Genomic DNA, 26,861 nt, shown 5'->3' on the forward strand with positions numbered 1-26,861 from the left:
TAGTAATAATGACATGTATGTAACTGAATAGAAATATGATAACAAGATGTATAATAAATTCTAATTTATGAAATTAATTTAATTTTTTCTGCAACCAGATTATGGAATTTTTCATATTTGCCTTCTTTATTTATCAATATTTCATGATATTGAAGAAATTCTTTTTTGAAAATTTCAAACATATTAATTTGTTTTGTTTTTTGTTCGGATGTATAGTATCCTTTGTATACAGTAAAAATAATAATTGTAATTAAATCATTTATACTGTAGTAACTTGTATCGTTTATTTTGTATCCGTACAAAAGTGATTTAATTGATATGATGTGATGTCCTATTTTAAGTTTATCAAGTAAAAGTTTTATTTTATCCCAAAATGATTTCAGAAATTTGCATGTTAAAAAGTAGTGCTCATAATCTTCGATGACATCACAAATATTACATAGCGGAGTTTTAGTTATTTTCCAAGAGAAAAGTAATTGTTTGGTTGGTAAAATGTAGTGCAGAAATTTCCATCTTAACATTTTGAATTTATTATCTTGTATATAATAAAAGATATAATTTAGCATTTGTTGTCTTTTGTTTGTGTTGTTTTCCAAGATAAATATGTTGTCCCATTTTTGAAATCCTATTGGTTTTTCATAATATCTATTTAAGAGGGAGATGTAAATGTCTTTGGAAGAAATGTTTTTAAGTGATACCATTTTTCTTTTTTTATCTTTAAATTTATATTCGGAGTCAGTGGCAACTTTTGTTTTTAATGATTCTTCTTTAGTTAGCTCTTGTAACCACTGTTTTGGTATTGCTTTCATTAATTTAGAATATTCTGAAAACCAGTTAGCATGACAGGAAAGTTTATCTAAGATCATGTTTTGATTAAATTTTCCTTTATTATCAATAATGTCATTTAAAAAAAGAATTTTGCTGTTTATCCAGTTTTTGAAGATGAGACATTTACCGTTTAATTTGATATTTTTATTGCCCCATATAAGCTGCTGTCTTATTTGTTTATATGATAGGTGATCCAATTCCTTTTCAGATATTGTATTTATCCATGATTTGATTATTCTTAAGTAAAATTGTGGAATTAGTTCTTTCAGTTTATAGACCAAATTAATATTGTTGAAATTCATTTTAAATATAAGGAATTCTTGTCCAAATTTATCAAAATAAAATCTTGGTAATACTTTCCAATTGGGTGATAGATCTTCGTTTTCGATGAGTTTTTTTACCCAACTAATATTTATCGCTTCTAGATATTTATCTATGTTTATCATTTTAAGCCCGCCAGCATGGTAATTTTTACTTATTATATCCCTTTTAACCTTTTCAGATTTATTATTCCATATAAAACTGTATATTATTTTTTTTAATTTTGCTAGGTATTCGTTATCAATTTCGGTTACAGATGCAACATAAGTAATATTCGGTAAGATTAATGATTTAACAAGAGTTATCTTACCTAACATAGTTAAATTTCTTTTATTCCAATCTTTAATTATTTTTTCAGATTTTTCGTATTGTCGTTGCAAGTTTAATTTTTTACACTCATTTTTATTAAGTCCAAAGTATATTCCTAAAACTTTTATAGGTTTTTGTGTAAAATTAATGTTTTCAACTTTATCTTTGCAGGCTTTTAAATTGCCGAGCCATATTCCTTCTGTTTTATTTCGGTTAAGCTTTAGGCCTGAAAGTGATCCAAAAATTTCTATAATATTCAGAGTTAATGACACTTCTTGTTTTGAATTTAAAAATAAAGTGGTGTCGTCTGCAAGCTGGCTTAATTTTAATGTATGGGTTTTATTATCTAGTTTAATTTGAAAGCCTTTAAAATTTTTATTTTGTCTTAATCTACTAGCTAAAATTTCAACAGCAATTACGAAAATTATAGAACTCGCGGGACACCCTTGACGGATACCGCGCTCAATGTTGAAGGGTCTTGAAATCCAGCCATTATTTAATATGCAACCCTTTATATCTGTGTATAAAGTATTTATCCACCTCAAAAGAGATTCCTGGAAGCCAAATTTCTTTAAAGAACAATACATAAATTCCCATTCTAGCGAGTCAAATGCCTTTGTGAAGTCTAAAAATAAGATAGCTCCATCTACATTGAATTTTTCCGAATAATCTATAATATCCTGGATTTGTCTAATATTAAATCCTATATATCTGTTTTTTACATAACCGTTTTGATCACTATGAATGATTTTATGCAATATTGGTTTCAGTCTTTGTGCAAGAGAGTATGCTATAATTTTGGTATCTACATTTAGTAAGGTAATTGGTCTATAATTATCTAAATTTAATGGGTCATTTTTCTTGTATATAAGGGTAATCAATCCAAGTTTCTGAGAATTTGTTAATTCTTTTTTTTCATAGCAATTATTAAAAACATCTACAGCAAAGGTTTGTAAATTTGACCAGAAAGCTCTATAAAATTCAATTGAGAGACCATCGATACCTGGTGTTTTATTAAGTTTCATTTTAAAAACAGATTGTGTACATTCCTCTATTGTCAGGTTGCCGTCAATTTCATTACCTTCTTTTGTACTTAATTTGTAATTTATTTTAGTTTTTTCAATATAATTTTCAATTTCTGTTAGATCAGGATTAGTTGACTTATATAAATTGACATAATAATTTCTCCCCGTTTCTAATATTTTGCCTTGATCTTCTGTTAATTCTCCTTTACTGTCTTTTATAGCAGTAATGTTTTTCCTTGTTTGTCTTGATTTTTCTAATCCCAAAAAATATTTTGTATTTTTTTCGCCCTCTTCTATCCATTTAATTCGTGATCTTATTTGTGCCCCTTTTATTTTATCTGAATATAAAGTTTGTAGTGTTTCTTCTGTTTTATTTATTGAATCTATTATATTTGGCAAATTATTATTTTTTTCATCTATGTAGTTATCGTGAATTTCATTCAAAAGTTTAAGTTCTTGTTCTAGTTTTGTAATTTCATCTCTTTTATGTTTAGCTTTTATTTTACAATGTTCTATAGTTTTCTCTCTAACTTCTATTTTAAAAAGATCCCACACGATTGCTAGACTTTTTTTATTTCTTAATTTTTCATATTTATCTATCAAAGTATTTATTTTTAGTTTGTATGATTCGTCGTTAAGGATATTATTGTTTAATTTGAAGTATCCCTTTCCTTTGTTCCCTTGACAATGATTAATTTTAAGTGAAATCGCTAAGTGATCTGTATATTGAATTGTTGCAGGTCGTATATCAGTGCTGAGTACTCTTGGTCTCACATCTTCACTTACTAGAAAATAATCAATTCTACTAGCTACTTCATTATTTTTTCTTTTCCAGGTATATTGCGTTTTATTTGGATTTATAGCTCTCCATATATCTATAACTTTTAGTTTTTTTATCAGAGTTTTTAGCCCATTTGTCTTATTTTTTATTTTTTGTTGATCTTTTCTATTACTTTTTCTATCTTTTATATTAAGCGTTTCATTCATATCACCGCCTATGATAATTATACCAAGACTATATTTTTCAATGACACTTAAAGCTTTTTTAAAGAATATATTTCTATCTTTACTTGTGTTTGGGGCATAAAGGTTTACAAAAGTAAATATATTTTTGTCGATTTCTATGTTGATTAAAACAATTCTTCCGTGTTGATCTACATATTTATCTATGATTTCATACTTAATTTTTTGGTTAATATAAATCGAAACACCTCTTGATTGTGTGCTTCCAAAACTATGATATAAATCGCCCGTAAATTCTTTATCTATTAAATTGTTCGAAAAATGTGTTTCTTGTAAAAATATTATGTTGCATTTTTGTTGTTTTATCCATTCTTTTAGTCTAATTCTTTTTTCATATTTTCCTAACCCCTGACAATTTAAAGAACATATATGCAATGGATTAAGTGACATCTTGATTTTGTTTTTAAAAAAGTATTTGATACATGTATTTCAAATATAAAAAGCATAATATACATACAAATATATACAGAATTTAGAGATAAAAATACAATCATATGTGCATCTCTAGTGACAGTTTTAGCTTTGACTGTACATGTGTGAGTTGCTAGACGAAATATAATTACATGTACACACATACATTTAATTTCATATTGACCGACTTTAATAGGTTTCCACCTATTTCTATATTTAGAATTGTTAGCTGGTAAAATATATTGACCTTCACATGTAAAACGATTAATTCGCACGAGGATTAACTTTAATAGACTAATATACCGTACATAGAAATATATAAATGTGATGGATGTAATATAGATCTTTCTGAATTGGTGAGTATTGAATTTATTTTTCGTTAATTGTATATTTTTAAAACACTTTTCAGAAATAAAGACATTAATAACCAAGTAGCAAAAATAACGGGAGAATATTATCAAATACTTTCGTATGCTTGTGATAACAGTACAGATAATATTACAACTATTTTGTTTAAGGGGCTTGACTTTAATTATACAGATATTTAGCAGGACACGGAGATTCTGATGCAAATAATTAAAAAAAAGAAGACATAATACATGAATGAAAACTTTTGAGGCTACAACTAAAAAAGGATAATTATCTGCATATAAAAACAGGTATAAATAGGTCAAACTGATTTGTTTACATTTTGTATACAGGTGTGTGGAAATGGCGATGGAATTAATTTGCATATCTATATAAATATAGTAGAGTGCTATTGCTTTTCTGTTTACATGATTATATGACATAGCGCACATATTGATATTGTGGTACATTGAAGCACAAATTATTACATATATATATATAACTATACTAGTTGTTTCATATGAAAAAAAAAGAATTAGTTTCATTGATCTATACATATTATATTGACAACAATCTATATATAGAGTTTATTGTTTTATTTTGTTTTGTGCAGAGTATATACAATCTAATGTTATTGTATCATACACTGCCACATATTTTTTTAATTGTTTTTTATGAATATATATAAAATAGGAGTATATACAGATATTTGTACAAGTACAAATTATTATGTCCATTGACTTAGGCATTGTTGTATGGATAATATATTTTGAAAGGAAATGGTATATGGTAACTGTTCTTGTACCTATGTCTTTGATGATTTACTGGAATCAGTTTGTCTTTTGTGATATTCATCTGTAGGGGTTGTTGCTGGTCTTTTCCCCTGTTTTTGTACTGGTGTTGTTGATTCAGGGTTTACAATGAATTTGTCTATTGGTCCTTTTGATTCAACTTTTGGCTTGTTTTTTGTTTTGTCTTTGTTTTTCTTTTTTCTTGTTTTTTTCTCCTGTGAATCAGGATCAATTTCTGTAACGACTTTACTGATAGCTGTTGTTGTTGCTGTTATTGCTTCTGTAGGTAGCAATATGGACTGTGAAGGTGGGGTTTCACTGTGATCAACATGATCACCAATGCTTTCTATCTCTGTTTCTCTTTGTTGTATAGCTGCGAGACCAGACGGATGGCACTTCATCACTTGTGCTATAACATCACCACTATTTTACTTTTGCCACAGTGATTTATCCTGACAAACTGTTACACAATCCACTAGTCGTTGGTACAGTTTCATTGTCATTGCCTCTCTTAAGACAGATAAAGGCGACTCTTTGTCACAAATGAAACATTTATGCACATTTTCAACTAGATCTGGTTGTTGGTCTTTAGAATACCTAAAAAAGTTTAGGAGACTTACATTATCTCGAATTTCCAGATGGCACTAGTGACATATGGCGTTTATGGGCTCTCTCTAAAGTTTTGTATTGTTTAACATAATTCTGCACAAATTATGGTACTTGGCATTTTCCTTTTTCATTGTGCTTTCAATACCTTCTCCTTGGTTTAATCGCCGAATATTTAGAGGGATAGGGTCGGCATTTAATTCATTAAACAGGCGGATATGTTTGCCCAACATCGTTTATCCTTCATCTGACAATTTCAGAAGGGCTGTTGTGACTTCCAGACACAGATATCATTTTGTCCAATTAATTTCACAACTACTAGTATCTGCTGAGGAACCTGAAAAGCGAATTCTTTTCGCCATTCAGTGAAATACTAAATAACTTGTATATAGATAAACAAAGCATTCAACAATACAATAAAAGAGCAATAACGCAAATATTATCTGAGTAATAAATAAATGCAACAGTATTCATCCGCTGGTTACAAACTAAGACCGAGAGAAACACATCAACTATAAGAGAAGTACACTAAGTGTGTTTCTGTAAGATTTATGAATCTACGCAACAAGGAAACTCGAATAATTCTGCGCCCTTTAGCGGCCTATAGTCTACCGAGCTTAATATATCATCATGATATTAGTCGTAGATTGGCAGAATATAACGACTGACACTATTCGGGTTATAAAACAGTCATATTCGAAATATCTATTAAACCGCAAGTGAGTTGTTTTGATGTTTGTGGTAAGCTGCCCAACTACTTGTATAATATAATATTTTGTGAGTTAAGAATGCATTCATTTTGATCTCACGATTAGGAAAGTAAAACATTTTGAACACCTTGAACACAAACCGATTAAAACACTTTATTCGTCCAATTATTATTTTTTGATAGCTCACGAACAGTCAGATATCTGTTATATCATGAAAGTTATACGTTTATAAATTAAGAAAATAAATTACTGAATACCTTAAAAAATATATTTGAAAACTAAATTATTTTCATTCATTTGCACTTGTTTTAATAATAATACTGGTAGCAATATCAACGCGCCCGATTTGTATAACGTTTACTCTTGCCTTTATGTGCGCGAAAACACTCAATAAGATCAAATTTATGTTCACAGCAATTTTATATATTATCAATTCCCGAAATTATACCAGATTATGTCTTTCACCTGATATTTTTGTTTATAATTGATGCATAAAAAAACAACATTATACTTTTGCATTCGTTTCAGATATATAAGCCAAACTCTGCATTTCACCCCTATGCTCGTTGTTCAGCCATGTCGGCTATGTTGGTTGGCAGGCGGGATCACCGGACACATAAGTTTAAACTAGATATTCTTATGATGATTTGGGCCTTTTCTCAGTAGTTTCAGAGGAGAAAATATTTGTAAAAGATTACAAACATTTATAAAAAATGTTAAAAATTGACTTAAGATAGCACTACAGTCTAACAATGATTTTTTGAAGATAATTTTTTTTATCACATAATTTAGAAGTAAGCATTATTCTGCACAGTTTGTAAAAATCCCAAAGTCATTATCATATCACAACAGGGAGTAAATTAATAATAAACTTATGTAAATAAAAGCACATGGTTATTAATCTAAATATACAGGCATTTGGGAGGGACTAATATGTCAATCATCTGTTGATACCAGTGTCCAGCTGTTAATCCCTGACCACAAGATAAATATTGTAGTCTTATTTCCTTTTTTTGCAACAAAAATTAATTATGTAACATTGAAGTGATCAAAGAAAAAGAAAAAACTAAAGGGAAAAAAATCTACCAAAAATGAAAAAAAATACTATGGAAAAGAGTGGGAAAGTATTTTTGAAAGCCTCTTTGATCTTCTTCATTTAAATACAGTTTTATGCATTTTACCCAATTTTCAGTTTATGCGTAACTTGTCAGTTCCAAAACAATTTAAAAAAATCATGTGGTACGTCTTCTTCTTTTAAATACAGTTTTATGCATTTTAACCAATTTTCAGTTTATGTGTAATTTTTCAGCTCCATAAAATTGAAAAATCATGTGGGAAAGTGTATTTTCAAGAAAAGGGTAGTCTTGATTTTTTTATGAACATGTTCTTTGATGCACACTTTTAATGTTCTAGCTAATTTCAGACCTAGTTTATTTTTTTTTTTAAATTCAAATGAAAATTATTTTTTATATATAGTGAATAGTGATGTTAAACATTGATTAATGCAGCTGGTCAATCATGTTACTCTCTTATCTGATACTGTCTGGAAAGAGGAGGAGCTTTGTCTATATTCGATTACTACATCACAAATGTTGGTTAAATCTGTGACGTCAAACTCCCGCCAAATGCCAAGTTGGTGTTGGACAGTTCACATATAATGCAAAATTTACCACATTCGAGCATCAAAGACACAAAATGTGTGGTTCTATTGATATATTAATGGTATCAGAACACTCCTGGGGTGTTCCCAGTGGAATGTTTGTATTTATATTGACTTTATAGGGGTTCTAAGGGGAAAATTCATTTTTTATGTCATTTCTCAGAACAATTTTTCATGAGAATTGTAAGGAAAAAATGTAAATTGAAACTTTATGGGTACCCCCTTTGGCTGACCTTGATATATATGATAAAAGGGTGTATTTTCTACAATACCGTGTCCCAGTTTTTTGATAATTTGTTTCTCAATGAATTTAAAGGTCTCCAAAGATGAAAGGTGAAATGAGGTTTGGCACCCAGCAGTTAAATCAATATATCTTCTTACTTGAGGCATAAATCAAAAATCTAAGACACGGTTTTGGAGATTGTGTATGGTTGATTAAAGGGATTAAAACAAATTTTTACTACCATTTGACATGAGTGTGCCATTTTCATCGAAGTTAGAAGATCACATGTTTGGCAATTAAAGAGCTTTATTTTGAGATTAATCAAACCAAAAATAAATTTATATATAAATGAAGAAAGAGTTATATTTCAGCTTTAAAATGAATTAAAGATTTAAAAAAAACAACATTGAGTACTTTTTGAGAAATTAATCTTTAAAGACTGTTGATTGGAGTCAGAAAATTCTGACTGTAGTGCTACCTCAAAAGGACCATAACTGCGAAAGGGACCATTACCGTTTTGGTCATGTTGACTTATTTGTAGATCTTATTTTGATGTTTTTACAGTTTATCTCTATCTATAATAATATTTATAGATAATAACCAATAACTAAAAACATTCCTAAAATTCACCAATGCAGGGGCAACAACACTACAGGTCGTCGGATTCGTCTATAAATTTCAAGATTTTCTCTAAATGCTTGAATTTCAGAGATATAAGCCAAACACTGCATGTTACCCCTATGTTATGTGTTTAGCCATGTCGGGCATGTTGGTTGACAGGCGTGGTCATCGGACACATCTTTGTAAATTATATGCCCTAGTGATGAGAAAAGCTTACTTGACCTTTCAGGTCAGGTGAGCTCAAAAAAATTTGAGTTCAACATTCACCTATTTAATACAGACCAATATACAAGAATTCAATTTTTGTTGAAATACTCATTTGTTAAATCTTTTCTGTTTTCAGGAAAATAATAAAGATATGATTAAACCCTAGACTATAAAAATAGATATGATGTTATGTTTTATGTTTATGTTAAAATTGTAATCAAATATAATCAATAGTTTTCAAATAAATCTGTTACTCTAATTATTACACAGATGTTGTCTGTTTTCTAGGTAAAATTAAAGATGAAAACCATTTTAAAACACTCAGTGTAACCAAAATATATATTCAACTTATATTGACTTTAACTTCTTCACTTATAAAAAAATATTATTATCTAACGAATTTGCCAATCTTGAACCCCAAACAGGATGAAGTAAAAATAAAAATTAACACCAACAAGAGTATATAGAGCACTCAGGAAATTAATTTATACAGAAAAAATAAACACATTCTTTAAACAATCGACCACAGATATAATATTATCTTCAAAATGTCTAATAATGAACAGATAATTTATAACTAATAGTATACACATATATGTACAAATCCAATATAGCTTTTAATCATCAACACTAAGAAAACAGAAAATATCAAATAAACCTGTCAATCTAATTATAATTGTAGGATAATCCATTCACCATATGGCTTAGTGTAATCAAACTTTATGGATATATTTAAACATTTCTGACTGAAGAGAAATAACTCAATTACATTATAAATACCACTTTTGGATATCAAAACGGTGATAACTCAACAATGAGAAGAGCTGAAAATTGTTGCAGGAAAAAGCATTTTGAAAAATAAATCGTCAAAGGTTTTCCTGTTATTGTAGAGACACTGTTCCACAGTCGACCGCCAATACGCCATCCGCCTGCGGTACATTCCTAAATCACTTACTGATAATTCGGTTAAAAACTTCAAAATTTTCTTAAAATTACCAATTCAGGGACAGCAACCCAACAACGTATTTTCTGATTCGTCTGAGAATTACCGGGCAGATACACATTAACATGCTGAAATATTTTCCCTTTTTTCAGATATAAGCCTTAAACTGCATTTTATCCATATGTTCAATTTTAAGCCATGGCCGCTATATAAAATGGGAGGCGGAGTCATTGAACTTTTTGAGGAGACGATTTTTGTAAAAGATAACAAAACTGTACGAAAAATTATAAAAATTGGACTATAAAATAATTCGACCTTCAGGAGTCAATTGACCATTTTTATTATGTTGACTTATTTAAAAATCTTACGTTATTGAACAATATTGATGTGTACAACCCTTACTTTAATAATATTCAAGATAATAACCAAAACCTGCAAAAAATTTCTTGAAATTACCAAATCATGAGCAGCTTCATATTTGCAATAAATAGTTTAATTTCAGAGATAAAAGCCAAATCAACATTTACCCCGTTGTTTTATTTTAAGCAATGTCGATCATCTTTTTTTTTGCAAGTGGGGTCACCTGACACTTTTTGGAAACTAAATACCTAAGTGATGATTTTCATCAGTTTGCCTAAATTAAGCCTTATAGTTTCAGAGATGTGAATATTTGTAAAAGTAAACGGACGACGGACGCCAATTGATGGGAAAAGCACATTGGCCCTTCGGGCCAGGTGAGCTAATAAGCTAATAAAAAGAAATCTTTCAATTATGTCCTACTTTTGTTTGTATGTTTGGGTCACTTCCTGAATAAAGTAGCAATCGAACCATTTCATGTCCAGAACTGTCTTCTACAGCTACATGTAGTGGTGTAACGCCATACTGTTTAAAAGATAAACATCTGCAGATTAAAAACGCAGACGACGTGATGATATCATTAGTGATTAAGATATTGATAAGAGATTTGTATTTTTAATTTTTTGTATTTTGGGGATTTTTTTTTTTTTTCTTTTTTCTTCATTTTTCTCTTTTTTATTTCTGTTTTAATCCATCATTAAGCTCTTTTTATGTTTTCCTAATTGCTAATTGTTTCTATTTTCCGTCTTTTTGCACACTACATTTCTCTATTTTGATGATCCCTTCGATTCCGCCAGTTAACACACCAATGTATATATAAAGGCATAAGTGGTTACACAAAAGACAACACATGTAAAACAGAAAATAACACATATCATAAAAAATGGTGTCCGTTACAATTTCGAGGGATGATTTCAATTTCATGAATTTGTTTAATAGCTTTATAACATTGAGCATCAATCCGTTTTCAAGGTAGTCATGATACGATATGCAAGCCATTAAATATCGTGTCAAACAGGATATACATATTTAATGTGCAAGTCATGCTGGGAAAATCCTTCAAATATAATAAGAAATGAAAAGTTCACAATTGGGAAGTTGCAGTTATCTCTGTTGTCGTATAATTTTGTTCTCAACCGATCATTATAGTCACTTTCTACACGTAAGTCAAGATATGAGGCAGACTTAACTGTATCTGGTGTGGGTTTTTTTTCAAATTCGAAGGAATAGAAGTGTTCAAGATAGTCACCATACTTTCAAATATTTAGTCGAAGGATATCGTCTCCTAGTAAACCTAATTCTGACTATTTTCATTGTTTCTGTAGTGTATGTATGAGTCACCCTCATATGCATAAAAGAATAAGTCTGTAAAATGAGGAGCACAACAGTTGATTTCCATTGGAGTGCTGATAGATTGTTGAAAAACACGTCACTCAACATTTCAACATAGTTTCAGGCCCAAGGTGTTTTACACACTAAAACGATGTTGTTTTGAGTTTTCTGCGGGAACAGCAACGATTTTGTTAAGGAGGAAGGACAGTTGCTTTGCAACATTTTAGTCTTAAAAGTTTGATGTAGTACGTGCATTCATAGACCCATTCAAATTTTTAAATTCTGAATTGTGTCAACATTCTTACAGCCTCATACAATTCAGAAAAAGTACATCGGTTTTTTCCTAGTGTTTAACCAGTTTGGTATATTCCTCCGACTGAAAAAAAAAACGCAAAAAAACAACAACCAAAAAGCAAACAACTACGGAAGCGTATTAGCGCCACACATTTTTTTTTCTTCCTATCTTTGCGTAAAACGCAAACCTTTGCGAAATAATGAAAGCATTTGCGTTATAACTCAAACCATTGCGTTGTAACGCAAACATCTTGTGCCAATTTTTCATTTTGTATATATGTCCGTCTGTCATTCATTTCGGTTAAGATTTACTAGTAGATAAAACAGAAACATACATACAAGGCCAAATTATTATACTAAATATGCATAGAAATAATGGAATACTTGAAGTGCAATTATACATAAATTAAGACTGATTCGCGCATCAGAAATTCCATATACTTTAACAAGTAAACTGATATGGTATATACAAAAATTGAAAGATAAAAAATAAGGTCATACAATTGTGAAATTTCCGAGTCAAATAGAGCAAAATGATATTTCTTCTTTAAAATGAATTAATAATAAGGAAACATTTTTATTTTAATTTTGATGCAAGACATTGTTTTTTACAAATTTCAGAATATAATAAAGATTCTTTGAAAGAAAGTCATTGAGTTTTCATTTCAATATAGTGAAGTATTTTTAAGATGATTGAGTATCAATTTTAATGAAGGGAACATAGTTTTATTAATACATTTTCATTCTATACATTTATTGGCAAAGGCTAGCTTGTTTGAATCTAACCAACTTGATACAGTTCTCAAACGAGAGCTTACTTTGGAAGTATACTTGTATTCGGATATAGCTATTTTGGCAGGGTTGATTTTTTTTCTTTTAACAACAATTTACTCAATTTTCTTTGTAATATATATATTAGTAGTAACATGGATATCGTTTTCGGGGGTGTTTATAGTTTGCTGTACGTTGTGAGCCAATGATCCGTGTTGAAGACCGTACTTTGGCCTATGATGGATATAGGAAGATGTGGTGTGAGTGCCAATGAGACAACTCTCCATACAAATAACAATTTAAAAAGTAAACCATTATAGGTTAAAGTACGGCCTTCAACACGGAGCCTTAGCTCACACCGAACAACAAGCTATAAAGGGCCCCAAAATTACTAGTGTAAAACCATTCAAACGGGAAAACCAACGGTCTAATCTATATAAACAAAACGAGAAACGAGAAACACTTATATATTACATAAACAAACGACAACTACTGTACATCAGATTCCTGACTTAGGACAGGTGCAAACATTTGCAGCGGGATTAAACGTTTTAATGGATCCAAACCTTCTCCCTTTTTCTGAAACAATAGCATAACATCACAACAAAGAAAAACATACGATAAAATATCAATTGGCAGACTTAACTCAATCAAAAAACGTATGATTAAACAATGAACGAATAAATTTGATCTGCGATATCTGAATACAAATGCACAGTTAATTGAATATTAGAGACAAACATTCATGACCAAAAAGCTAACAAACAAATTCAAAAACAGGACATGACTGAGAAATATTTAACCAATCAATGTTCACTTTAGAAAAAAACCGGTTTTTTTATAATCTTGAAGTTTATACAAATGTTGTAAGAATAAGTGAAGATATTACAAATAATCAAAGCTGGTGTACAGACAAGATCCGTATAAATAAAAAATGACAAAAAAGCATTATAAACAGTATCAACAGGTCGAATTAACAAGAAAATACGATTTGAGAGTACTCGCAGTTACTGACAGCTAGTTAAAAGCCAAAACCAATTAATAATAAAAAATCATGCATCAGAGACTAAAATCGACTAAAACACATCACTGGGATTTAGTATTTTAACGTCATTAATAGTCAAAGAAGACATGACTTGTGCAATGCCAAAAATAAATTTATCGACAGGTAGTAGTATAGTGAAGAGCGACTTCTATAGAAATAAAAGTTAACGTGTCTGTGTCTCTATACATCTCGCCTCAAAAGATAATGAAATTTAGTTATGTTTTAATTTGCTAATGACAATATCAATATTAGTGCCAATGTGAACTATATTCAGAGATCTTATTACAATATCGGTACGATAACCCTTACTTATAAGTTTGTTTAAAGGTTCGATGAGTTTACAAGGATCACATAGTGATTTCCTCGCTTTAAGTACAATATTACCATAAAATTTAGGATGTGAAATACCATTTTTAATAAGCTTTCTACAGGTATAGCCAAATTTACTAATCAAATCTTTGTATCTATGAAAGAATTTAGTAAAAGTTTTAAGTAATTTATGGTATCGAAATCCCTGACACAACAATTTACCAGTGATGCATTGATTACGTTCGTTAAAATCTATGACATCAGAACACACACGGGCAAACCGAACGAGTTGCGATATATAAACACCGTATGATGGAGCCAAAGGCACATCGCCGTCTAAAAAAGGAAAATTAACAATAGGAAATGAAAAATCGTCTCTTTTGTCGTAAATTTTAGTGTGAAGTTTCCCGTTTGAAATTGAAATGTCTAAATCTAGAAAAGGACAACTGCTGCTGTTTATGTTAGATTTAGTTAAAGTAAGTTCGTTTGGGTAAATTTCTGAAGTATATTTAGAGAACTCTGGATTATTCAACGAAAAAATATCATCCAGATAACGGTAGGTATTTTTGAATGTATCAACCAAATGTAACAATGATGGGTCTTTACTGATTTTGGTCATAAACTGAGATTCATAGCAATATAGAAATAAATCTGCTATTAAAGGGGCACAGTTGGTTCCCATAGGAATACCTACTACCTGACGATACACTTTATCGCCGAAACGTACATAAATGTTATCAAGCAGAAAGTTTAAAGCTTCAATCATATCCTCACATTTCCAGTAAGTGTATCTAGCATACTTTCCCTTTTCGTTACAGAAAAAGGCCTTAAACGAGTTACAGCAAATAAAATTACAATGAGATTTTTCGAAAGACCATTTTATCAAATACAAAAACTTTTTCTTTATAAGATTGTGTGGAAGTGTAGTGTACAGAGTAGAAAAATCATAACTGTCAACAGAATTGTAAGGACCATTGAAAGCATGTATTTTATCTAAAACCTCTAAAGAATTTTTAACACTCCAAAAATAATTAATACCATTATTTTCATAAGCTTTATTACAAAAGTTAATAACCAGTTCTTTGATAGTAGTAAGGGAGGTGGTTAGAAGCACTGATAGATTAGTAGTAGAACACTTACTGGAAGCGGAGATGAAACGGAATTTAAATGGTTTTTTGTGTAATTTCGGTAACCAGTACATGGTAGGGACTTTCAAATGTTCGGAAGATGCTTTAAGCTGGGCAGTGGCAGTGGTATGCTTGTTAACGATTTGACTCTCTGTGGTGCGCACTGACCTGAATGTAGAGGAATTGATAATTTCGTTTTGAAGAACTTTCGTGTAGTATATGCGTCACACCACCACTACATTATTTGCTGCCTTGTCTGCCGGTACGAACACAAACCGCTCTGCGAGTACCTTGAGTTTGTTTTTTATTCTAGAAATGGGTATATCATGGTTCCTATTATTAATTTCAGAATTGTTTTCTAAATGAGATATTCGAATATCAACCGTATTCATAATTTTATTCAAATAACTGTCTAAAGATTTTTTATCGGATTTTTCACGTTTGCACCAATTTTTACAATAGGCGGACAGAGCGTCTTTAATGACCTGACGACACTGTTTCCAATCTATTGTAGATGGAGGACGGTATTTCGGTCCTTTCTTTAGAAAAGTTATGACTTCACGGTCATCGACGATGTTGAGGTCTCCTGTGATAACATGACCATAGGGAACATATTTAAAACTAGATGTTTCGCAATCTCAAGTGGAAGGAACATTATTTTCTATATTGACGTCTGTTGTAATTGACGTATAATTGAAAATCAAATTTCTGCTTGGTTTTTTATAAGAATACGAAATAATGGGTTGTTCTATATTATCAAAATATGGAGGTATTAAGCTATAGACAGAAGAGTCATTGAATATGCTAGACAAATTAATAAAATCAATACCTCTATTTATATATTTTAATTTGAGAAAATGTCGTTTATGATTTTCAGGTTTATCAATAATAGGAAAAAGCCTATGATGACAAAAGGCTGTAATAATACGGGTGTATTCATAAAATGGGCTAAAAAAAGAAATTTTATCACACTCCAGAAAAATAGCATATAATTTACTTATAGGTATCTGACCCAGTTTGCATAATACTTGATGTCTGCCATTATTCTTTATTATAGATAACAGATCAGCAAGTGTATAATTTATACGATGTTTAATACGTTGATTACGGTTCTTGCGTTTACCATGAGACCTATTATTTCTAAGTCGTTTATCAACAATATTAATGACATCGATATGAGTTTTAGATATGTTCCCCTGCCCTAATATTTTATCATTTAGACCGAGAGGATAAGCTGTTTGAAGTCTTTTTATCCAAAACAATTCGCGAACTTCGCGTGATTTTTCAAATTGCTTGTGCGATTCTCCTGGTTGTTTTTGAACGGTTTCGAGCGGTTGGAATTTTATATATGTTTACTTTTACGAATATTGACTTAGATGGAGAGTTTTCTTATTGGCACTCATACCACATCTTCTTATATTATTCTGTTCATTTTTAGTCAATAATAATAAGATAAAATAAATGTTTGCGTTTAACGCAAATGTTTGCGATGTTTCGCAAGAGTTTGCGTAATAAAGAAAAAGGTTTGCGTTATATAGCAGGTTTGCGTTGTAACGCAAAGGTTTGTTATAACGCAAACATAGGAAGAAGAAAAATGTGGTGTTAATGCGCTTCCGTAAACAACAGTATACAAAAGACAACACTTTTAGACAAATCCAGATTGAACAGCACGATCCTCTGCCCAAAACTAGATATGATCTCCTGTACTCCGGCATGTTGCACCCGTAATATTGTTTATGGAAATAAACTCACAAACAAATGCATGGCTTATATTTTTAACGTCATACGACAATAAGTACAAATCCTAGTCTAATTCGAAAGATCACATTCAAGAAAAAAAAGGACGGGATTGAACTTCAATTGACACTTATCCGTCGCCATCTGTGAAACAAATATTCAACAACAGTCAACCAACTAATAATAGCGTATGTGAATTTTTCGTACTGATGATTTCAATTTTCCACTTGGAACTCTGTGTTTAATAGCTACCTTGTTAGCAGCACCCTGTATCAAGGCAATCATGAATGGGAATAAAAGTTATGGGATATCGTATTAACAGTAAGAGCTATACATCATAAGTGTACAAGCGCTACTGGGATGTTGCTTCATTAAAAAATTGAAAGTTCACAATTACGAGGACGCAATCATCTCTTGAATTATTTAGAGAAAGGACATCAGGCGTATAGCTGGTAATGAGATTACAGGATAATGCTTACTTATTTTTATTTTTTCAAAAACGCTCTTGTATTAGGTCTGTATTGTATGAATATAGAAACAAGTCGGAGAGTGGGGAAGCACACTTCGTTTAAATAAAAATGCCGATTTTTTAATTAAACACATGTCGTCCAAATGGACAAATATATATGTCGTCAATCAAGAAATCAAGCTCCTTGATAATTCAACGATTGTTCCTCTTTAAATCCCAGTGTGGGTTTTTTTTGTGATTGTGGACTTTCCAAATTGATTTTCCTCTGAGTTCGGTATTTTTGTGATTTTACTTTTTTTTTACCAAGTACGACATGAATGTACTATTCATCCTTCTTTCGACCATATACTAGTACCTTCGTAGTCATTTCATTTTGTTATCAATAAATTTGGTGTATTTACTTTTCGCAGATTTTTCAATGTGAAGAGTCAAAATTTAATTTTATGGTTCAATAAATTCAAAATAAATCTTAGCCATTCATTAAATGAATAAAAGCATGACCCATTCTTACAATATTCTTGCAATATGTCTTTTAATGTTAAAAGTAAAACTTCTAAGACTGTAACTACTCTAACAGATTTTGGAAATTTTAGCATCCTCATTAGATTCACGCAAACCCTTAAATAGATAAATTATGTAAAATCTTTATGGAATTTTACAAACTTTGAACAAAATGTTTAAACATGATCCTAAAATAGTATCCAGAGCAAAGTTTTGAAAACAAATTATTTCTTTTTTCCGCATTTTACTTTAGATGGACTTATCTCTTTTGTCGTTCAAACAAGTGTGAATAGCAGCTGCAAGCTCTTGAATATCAAACAGGTTGTGAAATGTATATACCGTATGCAGGTGTAAAACTGAGAATGGAAATGGGGAATGTGTCAAAGAGACAACAACCCGACCAAAAATTAAAAAAAAAAAAACAAAAAAAAAAACAACAACAGCAGAAGGTCACCAACAGGTCTTCAATGTAGCGAGAAATTCCCGCACCCGGAGGCGTCCTTCAGCTGGCCCCTAAACAAATATATACTAGTTCAGTGATAATGAACGCCATAATAATTTCTAAATTGTACACAAGAAACTAAAATTAAAATAATACAAGACTAACAAAGGCCAGAGGCTCCTGACTTGGGACAGGCGCAAAAATGCGGCGATGTTAAACATGTTTGTGAGATCTCAACCCTCCCCCTATACCTCTAACCAATGTAGAAAAGTAAACGCATAACAATACGCACATTAAAATTCAGTTCAAGAGAAGTCCGAGTCTGATGTCAGAAGATGTAACCAAAGAAAATAAACAAAATGACATTAATACATAAATAACAACAGACTACTAGCAGTTAACTGACATGCCAGCTCCAGACTTCAATTAAACTGACTGAAAGATTATGATTTCATCATATGAACATCAGGCACAATCCTTTCCGTTATGGGTTTAGTATCATACCATCATAACATATATGAGAAGAACATAACCCGTGTCATGTCAACAACTGTTTTTAGAACAAATGTGTTTAGTTCCGACGCAAAGACCTTATAAGTGACTCAATATTAACGCCAAAATATGCAATCTTTAATGACTTGACAACAGTATCGTAATTATATCCCTTCTTAATAAGTCTATTCAAAGGTTTTGTAAGTTTATGAGGTGAATACTGACACATTTGTGCTTTATAAAGAATATTTCCATAAAAAATTGGATGTGAAATACCTGAACGTATAAGAAGTCTGCATGTTGAGCTATATTTTCGAATGATGTCTTTATACCGATGATAAAATTTAGTAAATGTTTTGACTAGTTTGTGATATCGAAAACCCTGGTGTAATAATTTTTCAGTAATACATAAATTTCTCTCGTTAAAATCTAAAACATTGTTACATACACGAGCGAATCGTACAAGTTGAGATATATAAACACCGTAAGATGGTGACAAGGGAACATCACCATCTAAAAACGGATAATTAACGATAGGAAATGAAAAATCATCCCTTTTACCATAAATTTTAGTATTCAACTTTCCGTTAGTGATATAGATATCAAGATCGAGGAAAGGGCAGTGGTCATTGTTAGTATTAGCTTTATTTAAAGTAAGTTCACCAGGATAAATTTCATTAATATACATACTGAAGTCGTCATTATTGAGAGCCAAAATATCATCCAAATATCTAAAAGTATTATTAAATTTGTTTATCAGATGTTGTTTTGATGGGTCTTTGCTTATTTTTGTCATAAATTGTAACTCATAACAATACAAAAAGAGGTCCGCGATAAGTGGTGCACAGTTAGTCCCCATTGGAATTCCGATAATCTGACGATATACGGAATCCCCTAAGCGAACAAAAATGTTATCTAGTAAAATTTCAAGGGCATATATAGTATTAAAGCATGTCCAATTAACATAGTTTTTTTGTTTATTGCTACTAAAAAATGACCTAAAAGAGTTTGAACATATATATTCACATTCTGATTTTTTAAATGCCCATTTAATTAGGTGTTTGAATTTTTTCTTAATGAGAATGTGAGGCAATGTGGTATACAATAGTTACTATATTGCTACTAAGGTAGAGGAAATTTACAATTTCAAAGGTAAATCGTCTTGTTTGTCATAGATTCTTGTACATCCATGAATGTGTATGCCATATTTGAGGTATAAGTAAAACAATTAGGCAGAAGAAGCAGTGTATGTCTGTGTTTTTTTAATTTCTAGTTCGAGGGGATATATTGCTGTAACCAAATCAAAATATTTTGGAATGAAAATGGAAAGAACATCATCAATATTTCTTTGGAAAATATGAATAGAAATGCAAGAAGAGGCTCACAGTTTATTTCCATAGGAATGCCAGCAATGTTTTGAAAAAAAAGTCTACCTTTTTGTTCACTATTAACAAAATGTGCCGTATGGTGTGTGAAGACCATCCTTCACTGAGGGCAGAAGTTTTGTAGATCTAATTCTTCAGTTTAACATGCAGATGAGCCGGAAAAATACCGTTTTTGTACAAAATTATGTGGTATCCAATAAAAACAAGGTAAGTTCTCGGTTTTGCTCATCCGTGACGCTTATATCAAAATATTTATAAAGCCAAACAATTACAAAGTTGAAGAGCATTGAGGATTCAAAATTCCAAAAAGTTGTGCTAAATACGGCGAAGGTAATATATGCCTGTGATGAGAAAGTCCTTAGTTTTTCGAAAAGTTCAAAGTTTTGTAAACAGGGTATTTATAAAAATGACTACATTATTGATATTCATGTCAACACTGACATGCTGACTACTGGGCTGATGATACCCTCGGGGACGAAACGTCCACAAATAGTGGCATCGACCCAGTGGTTTAAATAGTTATCAAAGGTACAATGATTATTTAGGACGCCAGACGCGCGTTTCGTCTACATAAGACTCATCAGTTATCCTCATATCAAAATATTGATAAAGCCAAACAAGTACAAATGTACAAAGTTGAAGAGCATTGAAGATCCAAAATTCCAAAAAAAGTTGTGACAAAGACGTCTTATCTATGCCTGGGATAAGAAAATCCTTAGTTTTTCGAAAAATTCAAACATGAATTATAAACATCACCACATTATTGATATTCAGTTCAACACCGAAATGTTGACTACTGGGCTGGTGATACCCTCGTGGACGAAACGTCCACCAGCAGTGGAAAACACACTTTAGTCGATCATTCAACTTGAATGCGACGTTTTGATCCATTCTGACAAAATGTCCAGTTTAAGTACTTTTTATTTAGCCATTGATATGTCGTAGTCATCAATATATATATGAAATCCATAATTAAGCAATTTGACGCGTGAAAAAGGGATTATTTTCAGTAATGGAATACAAAACATTGGTAATAAATTTCAATGATAAGTGCTACATGTACTTTGCGCAAGTTTAATAGGCGAATCTGGATGGTGTTATTTGAATTCAACATCAACGTCAAATAAATCAAACACTTTGCTCTCTTGTCCTTATCTTATCATATAAAATACCAATGTATTAGAACTATAACAATATTATTAAAGCAATAAGCAATGAGATCTATCGGATGTTAAAAGTACATACACTTCATACAAAGAATGGGGATACCGTAACCCATCAACTGCTTTCTTGCTTGACAGTTAAATAAAATAAACAATAATAAGAATAAAACTTCAATGAATACATACTTCGTTCGGTATATTTGGATTCTCTCCATCTCTTAAGAGTGTGTTGGCAAGTGATAAGTTTCGACAATATACGGCAGAGAATAGTGAGTCGTTGTCGGGCTGTAATGCAAAATATATATTTTTTTCAGAAATGATTATAATATAGTATCTTAAGATATATTGTGCTAATTCAAAAATAAAAATATTCATATAATATTTTCAAACGAGTATATGCTACTGTTTCAGAAAAAGGGAGAAGGTTTGGGTCCATTAAAACGTTTAATCCCGCTGCAAATGTTTGCACCTGCCCTAAGTCAGGAATCTGATGTACAGTAGTTGTCGTTTGTTTATGTAATATATACGTGTTTCTCGTTTCTCGTTTTGTTTATATAGATTAGACCGTTGGTTTTCCCGTGTGAATGGTTTTACACTAGTAATTTTGGGGCCCTTTATAGCGTGTTGTTCGGTGTGAGCCAAGGCTCCGTGTTGAAGGCCGTACTTTTACCTATAATGGTTTAATTTTTAAATTGTTATTTGGATGGAGAGTTGTCTCATTGGCACTCACACCACATCTTCCTATATCTATATGTAGTACACTTAACATGATAACTAATTATCTATTGCGAACAACAAACTAAAACTATACACTGTCGAATGCTGGTAACGATTCCGATTTATATTTATTATAAGTATAGATGATTTAACACATGCAAAGAACACAAGATGGTACCCGGAGCCTGAATACCTAACGTGGAATATATTTGACAATTTGATATTCACGTTTACCATTGTCCTCAATTGACTGGGTATAACCTTCTAATTATACAACTTGAACAGAAATACACCAAAAGTGACAACACCGATTTTTTTTTATTTTCTAAATATCGTTCTGGAGTGGCAGTAGCAATATGATCTATTGTTTGAATGAATGCTTCGTTTTGTAAATTCATTGGGGTTTAAAAGCGTTGACCGAAGTACATTTTGTATGAAGGCGGGACGCTAAATTATTAAATGTGCGCACGGTCAACACTTTTACAACCCTATTAATTTATAAAAGAAGCATTCAATACCAAAAAATCATTTTTTCGCTATGATCATAAAAACACTATTACTATCAAGTTTTTTTTTATATACATGTGCACATCATTGCAAAAGCTCGTGTCAACATGAATTTTACAAATCATTTTAAAATGAAGTTGATTAAGGAATGACGTGAGAATGCAGTTATCAATATATATTAATCACAATAACGCATCATAATGAAACACACATCTAATGTAATTATTCTATATAATCAGAGAAAACTTATTGGTGCTGCTTTCTGATTCATGTGCTGTTTTTCATTTTCTTCTTAATTTGAAACAAGAGTACCGAACATATACATTGTTTTCTTTAAAATTTCAAAATTTATAAACATCGAGTAAGGATATTGTTTTCTTTCGTTACAAAACGTCATTTTTTTAATTTAAGTTTAATTTTCTTTCAAGCACGTAAATTTCTTTACCATTTGTTAACAAAAACATATTCAACATTTGAGAAAACGTGGCGTGACATTACCCATTTTTTCATTCTTTATGCACCCTAAAACATAGTTTAGATGAGGTACCAATCGAAAGCATATCATATGCATATACCTTTACCGGTTGTCAAATATTGGAGTGGTGCAATTTCCGTCAAACCAAGGTCAAGGACGATCAATTTATCTTTTATAAGTGTTAGCTTTATTGCATATTATGTCTTCTGGATAATTAAAATATTATCGAAAAACGACGAAACAATTCTCCACCAGACAACAATCTTCCAAATTACAGATAAAAACAAAGATAGGATGGGATTTAAAAACCATGGGTGTACTATGTATATGTGAACAAATGCGTGGTAAAATCAGAAACAAAGACATCATCTCTTGCCATGTTTTGGGATTTAGTAGATGACTTTAATAACTTATTAGAATAATGAAATATACTGTATACATTTCCTAAACATAGTAATACAGCTAAAATGTATACTTTGTACAACGCCAATTTCATCATGAACCATTTTTTCAACAAAACAGAGTTCATTAAGGGGAAAATAAGTTTGAAATTTGTGTTTCAATTTAAATAGCTATCGATGTTTTAGTTGCAGTATAAAAAAACAATCTGAGGTCAAGGTCATGAAAATATTAAACTTTTTTGTATTCGGTACAAAAATGGCGAAGGGCTCGGAAAACCTCACTCCCCAGTTTATCAGACTCATACAAAAAAGTTTATATTTTTCTGACATTGACATGATTGACCTTTCATTGTATATATATCTGACAAGAGCTACAATGTATGATGACGTTCGTTTAATTTTAGATGCCGTTAAACAGTGTTTAATCATTTTAGGTTACAATTCCTGGCCAATGGGCATTATTAGGTCATTACTATGCAAGTGTAGAAAGATCTTTTTGTGTGTTTTCTATGAATAAAGTATGCTTACATGTTCTCTTGTCTCCATCTCCGACCTTCAAAATAAACAATCTAACAAGATATCACATATTAAAGGAATTGCACATAAGACTTATTCTTTAAAAGCTTGAGAAAGTAAGTGATTTTCTTACATGAGCTTAAAATTAATATTTGTTTTGAGATCTCTGTCTGTTGTTTATCAGTTGATATGAAAAATACGGGAATAGAACAGCAAAGAAACGAAAATTAACAGATAGACATCTAAAGTCAAGACTACAGCGGTCATAAATGAAATAATGGTTGCTTTTAAATCGAGTATGTCATATTTCGAAATCCTTTAATATACAAGTTCCTGTTTGGATATCTACATAGAATTTGAATTTGTGAAGCAATTACTGAAAACCATTATATATCTCAGTTTTCGTGAATATAAAAATAAGCTATTAGTGAATAATGCTTGTTTTTACTTACAATACAATGTAAAAGTCAAATAAGTCCTTAATGTTTAATGAGAGATACAAATAATATAGACATCAAAATATTCTACTGAGTGTGTGTATCGAGATAAAAAAAAACACCCACACGATATAAACGTTTGTCGTATACTTAGACTATATAACATATGATTTTTACCGTATGATAATAGCATTAAATTTACGTAAATTTAATATTTTTTGAATTGGTGCTTAGCAGGCTGATATGAAACGTTTACCACATGCTTCGATTTTTATCACATGCCCTTCCTTTTACGTTCCTTTCACGTTATCGCATGGCATTCAGGTGATACTCGGCAAATTCGGGAAAATACACCTCAATGGTACGTTTTCAGTGAAAAACATTACAAAAGTAGGGCACAAAACCTTGATTTGGATACTGGAAATTGTATTGTGTAAAATGAAAAAAAAAACAATTTAGAAAGCTGCTTTAAAAATGTTGACTTTTCCAAACAGTATTCATTATATATCTTGTTGAATTAATTGTCTATCGTCCATATTAAAATATATCATTATGCTGCTTTTCTTCTCTGTTGAGGCATAAGATAGAAAGATTCCATATCGCATGAATTACAGTTTGGGTCCGACTTTCGAGAACTTTTCACTCTCTGAACTTCTATTTGAGGACCACGTAAAAGGATCAATATATTGATCTATTATTTTTCTTCGTTTCCGGAAAATACACCTTAATGCTACGTTTTCAGTGAAAAATATTACAAAGTAGTGAACAAAACAATTATTTGGATACTGGAAAGTTTATTACGTAAAAAAACAAAAACACAAATAAATTATTATATAAATGCATTTTTTTAAAGTTTCAAACATAATTTAGAAAGTAAGAAAGATTCGTCCATGTTAAAAAATGTTCCTTTCTGTTGAGGCATTTGATAGGAAGATTTCATATCGAATGAACTAAATTTGGGGTCCGACGTCCGTGAGCTTTTCACTCTTTGAACTTCTTTTTGGGAACCACGTAAAAGGATCAATAAATGAATCTGGTTTTTGTTCTCCATTGTTGAAGCAGATGATAGAAAGATCATAACATGCGGCTCTATGGCTGATATTGAACCTATGGCTAATAATGCGTGCGATATGAAACATGCCATGTAATAATCTGATAATATGCGTCATGACATGTACACGAAGGGTAATACACAAGCATGCAATACAAATGTTAAAAAAAAATTAGAAAAAGTAATTGCAATAACTTTCTTTATAAAGCAGAATACATTATCAATAGAAAAAAGTGCAATTAGCAAAGAGCAATGCAGTGACATGTTTTGCCGTTTCCTGAGTGCTAAATACTTACAAAAGACAGATATCAAAGAGACATTTAAACATAAAAAGTAAAAAAAAAACGTGTCTCTTTTTAACATGATTTGGCAGATCATATAATTTGCATGTTTTAGCAACATTTGTACAAAGGATAGTTTTATTTATACCTGGATAAAATATGTGCTTCCTCTTTACGCTGTGTGGATTGTTAATACCTAAAAGAATATATGCTTAATTCGAATTAGTTAATAATTAAGGTGAACCATTTTTCAAGAAAATTTGATAATTTTTATCTAATGATTATTTTTTTTTGTAAATAACAGCAGCTTAGAATTTTTTCAAAATCTCTGATATGCACTGTTTTGATTGTCATAAATATTTTTAGCTCTTGCAATATATACAAGAAGATGTGGTATGAGTGCAAATGAGACAAATCTCCATCCACATGATCCAAGACACAATTTATAAAAGTAAATTATTATAGGTCAAAGTACGGAAACTTAGCTCACAACGAACAGCAAGCTATAAATAGCCCCAAACATTACTAGTGTAAAACCATTCAATCAAGAGAAGTAACTGTCTTATCTATATAAAATACGAGAAATAAGAAACACATCTGAACCAAATGGACAAACGGCAACTTATGAACATCAGATTAAAACTTTGGACAGGTGCAAACATTTGCAGTGGTTTTAAACGTTTTTATGCTACCAAACCTTCATCCTTATCTGAAACAATAATGTTATTATCAACATAGGGAGACACACTATAAAATATTAACTGAAATGGCTAAACGCAATCAAAAGATATATTAACACAAAAGAACATACAATGAACGAGCAATGATACAATGTAAACACAAAATCAATAGAATTAGGGATGACTAATTAAAGTAATAGTATAATACCGCTGTGAAATGTTAACAATTTCAGAGAAATAACAATGAGCTTGAACAAAATTAACTATTTAAAAAAATATTGAAAATAATTGTGTTGTTTAGTCCACATGTAAAGTTCAAATGGAGAAAAAAAATGTTTACCAGATA

Source organism: Mytilus edulis, chromosome 14 (assembly GCF_963676685.1).
Source record: "Mytilus edulis chromosome 14, xbMytEdul2.2, whole genome shotgun sequence".
Taxonomy (NCBI): Eukaryota; Metazoa; Mollusca; class Bivalvia; order Mytilida; family Mytilidae; genus Mytilus; species Mytilus edulis.